The sequence below is a fragment of the Felis catus genome, chromosome C1, assembly GCF_018350175.1.
Source record: "Felis catus isolate Fca126 chromosome C1, F.catus_Fca126_mat1.0, whole genome shotgun sequence".
Lineage (NCBI taxonomy): Eukaryota > Metazoa > Chordata > Mammalia > Carnivora > Felidae > Felis > Felis catus.
Window position 1 is genome coordinate 205,520,342 of NC_058375.1, and position 2,927 is coordinate 205,523,268.

Genomic DNA, 2,927 nt, shown 5'->3' on the forward strand with positions numbered 1-2,927 from the left:
CCGTTTGTATGTTCATAGACAAAAGGAAACTTCAGGAATCCTATTCACCGGGAGGTATTACATGAGCACAGTGGAGCTGTGCCTCAATCAACACAGAGGCTAAAGCCAAAGTGCTCTTTCCATTGCTTTCTATGGCTCTTTTCTGATGGAATTAATATTTATAAAACCAATGTGTCCCAGAGGAAAGCCCTACAGAAATAAAAAGTTGCGACAAAGAAAGGATTAGAAGAACTTTAGGCACTCTAGTCCTTTAATACGGCCCTAATCACACACAGCTTGGAGTGATAATTAATGTGTAGATCCAACTTCACCATTAAACTGTGGATTCGTTGAAGCTAAGACAGTTGCTGTTCATCTGCACACCTCACCCAGAGCATCCCGCTGCTTTGCACATGAGATATGCTCAATTCACACACGCTGATCTGTTGATTGTAAGCTACGTGTGAGTAGGAACTATGTCTTGTTCTCCATTAGAACCCATAGCCAACCCAGGACCGAGTATAAATTGGGTGCTCTACAAATGTTTATTGAACAAATAAATGAGTGAATGCCAAACTGACTCCAAGCTACCCTGCTTCAGCCCACCCCAAATAATTCCTCTGTATGAAATTTTGTAGGCTCAATAAATTTAACCTATTTTCATGAGGCCAGGCCTCAAAGATCTACCCTAGCAGACTTCTCCACCTCACATGTAGCTGCTCTATCTATGCGTGGGGGACAAAAACTCTCAATTGCACAGTGGAGCTAATTTTCCTCTGTCTTAATTCTAAAATCTTAATCCAAGCTAATGCTGGATTGTTTTATTTGATTTTTTTTAACATTTTATTTACTTTTGAGAGAGAGAGAGAGAGAGAGAGAGAGAGAGAGAGAGAGACAGAGCACAAGTGGGGGAGGGGTAGAGAGAGAAGGAGACACAGAAACCTAAGCAGGCTTCAGGCTCTGAGGGGTCAGGACGGAGCCCTATGCGGGGCTCGAACCCATGAACCATGAGATCAAGACTGGAGCTGAAGTCCAGCGCTTAACTGACTGAGCCACCCAGGCACCCCTAAGGTTGGCTTGTTTTAAATAAATAAAGACAGAGGTGTTTAACATCAAAGGGAAGGTGTTCTCTTCAACCACACCTGTATCTTATTCTTTGAAGCTACTTTTATACACACAAAAATGAACAGCCACGGTAAGATGCCATGTGAGCATAATTCAACTACAACTTTCTTGAAATAAAACACACGGCTGAAGAAGGTAACCAACATTAACCATCAGAGTGCTCACTCCCAACCTTGAGAAACCCAAAGGAAACAGTGGTGGTTCTGGCTCTGGAGCAGTTGCCCTGAAGCCCGAGGGAGGTCTCTTTCTAGGAGGAGTGCCGCACCTCCGGCCTGCGGGAGCCAAGGACCTTTCAGAGAACCTAGCTGGTGAGCTGGCCCTAAAGTCCCCGGTTCACAAGCTGCTGCCCAAAGGTCACCGGTGTCTACAAGCCAACAGATGCGCTCAAGATGATACAGACAGAAGCCGAGCCTCCCTCCCAGAATTGTCCGGGAGGCAGGGACCCTCATTACTAGACCTCTCTCAGCTTACTACCACCAGCAGCACAGGCAGGAAGCACAGCTCTTGGGCTCCTCTTGCTCCACCTCTGCCTATGCACCTCAACAAAGCCCCAGTCTTAGGACAGAGAGAAACCCATGTCGCCCACACCCGGACGCAGGCTGCACCCTGGTCGAGAGGGACCTCCTGCTCCAACCCTGTCAAAACCACCTCTGTCCCCTGTGAATATCAGAATGGGACCACGTGGCCAGTGTCTGGCTTCTCCTCCCCCATCTCGCTGCCAGCCTCCTGGGGTCCCCAGTGGACCCTCCAGTCCCACCAAGGAAGGGGTGGGTCCCTGAGCTGCCACAAAGGCCACCTAGGGCCTCTCCCTCGCTATAGAGTAATCGGCTACCTCCCCCAGTCCAGGACTCTCGCAGTCAGGGAGTACCAAGCCCACCCCCTCACCCATGATCCTAAATGGTTCCAGAGATGCTCTGCCTTCCCCACTGCCATGCCGAATGCATGGGTCAGAACCCCTGAGCCGAGGCAAGCGCCCACCACACCTCCCACAAGGACGCCAGCTGGGCCAGCCCCGCCTCCTCCGTCACCACCACCACTGAGGAATGGCCACAGCGATTCTATTGCCACTGTCATTCTTTCTTGGATGATTTTGACTCAAAGTATTCTTCCCATCTAGTGGAAGACTTTCCTGCTCCAGAAGAATATAAAGACTTTCAGAGAACGTATCCCAGCAAAACAAACCCAGCTGCCTGTAGAGCCTCGCCTCTGCCACCCATTCTCAGGGGAAGAATGGCTTGGTCCTGTTCCTCAGGAGGAGAATGGACCTTCCCCTCCTCTGCCCAAATGGTCCCTTCCATTCCTTTGAAACCTGCATGACAGCTCCTGACGGGGTGCTTCTCCAGTGCAACCCACCCCTAGACAGCAAGCGTCCTCCCCACTCACCTCCACCTATGCATTCCACCTCTACACTTGGTGATCGGACTCTTTACATTTAAAGACAGTAGGATCTCAAACCCTGCATGCATCCCTCCTCTTGCAAGCCCTGCTAGCCAACTTGGGGAAAAGCTTCCATGTCTCCTGCTTTCTTCTTGAGGAAAGGTGCCTCGTTGTGACGAATGAACTCCTTATTGGCGCGGGGTGGAGAATGTTACTCCTACCTTCTCCTACCCACAGTGGCGGGAGCTTGGGGGGTATATTCTATTTCATCATTTAGGAGGTTGGGGAGGCCAGGACTTTTGGAGGGGGGTACATTTTTAGTGAAATAGGAAAGGTATTTGCGGAGAAGTGATCTGTTTTAAAGGTAAAGTTTCAAGGGGCGCCTGGGTGGCGCAGTCGGTTAAGCATCCGACTTCGGCCAGGTCACGATCTCGCGGTCCGTGAGT

General features: G+C 50.1%; 1 pseudogene; it reads left to right on the forward strand.

The window, feature by feature from the left end:
* Window positions 1-1,227: 1,227 nt before the first annotated feature.
* LOC101082508 lies at window positions 1,228-2,421 on the forward strand (annotated as a pseudogene).
* The last annotated feature ends 506 nt before the right edge of the window (window positions 2,422-2,927 follow it).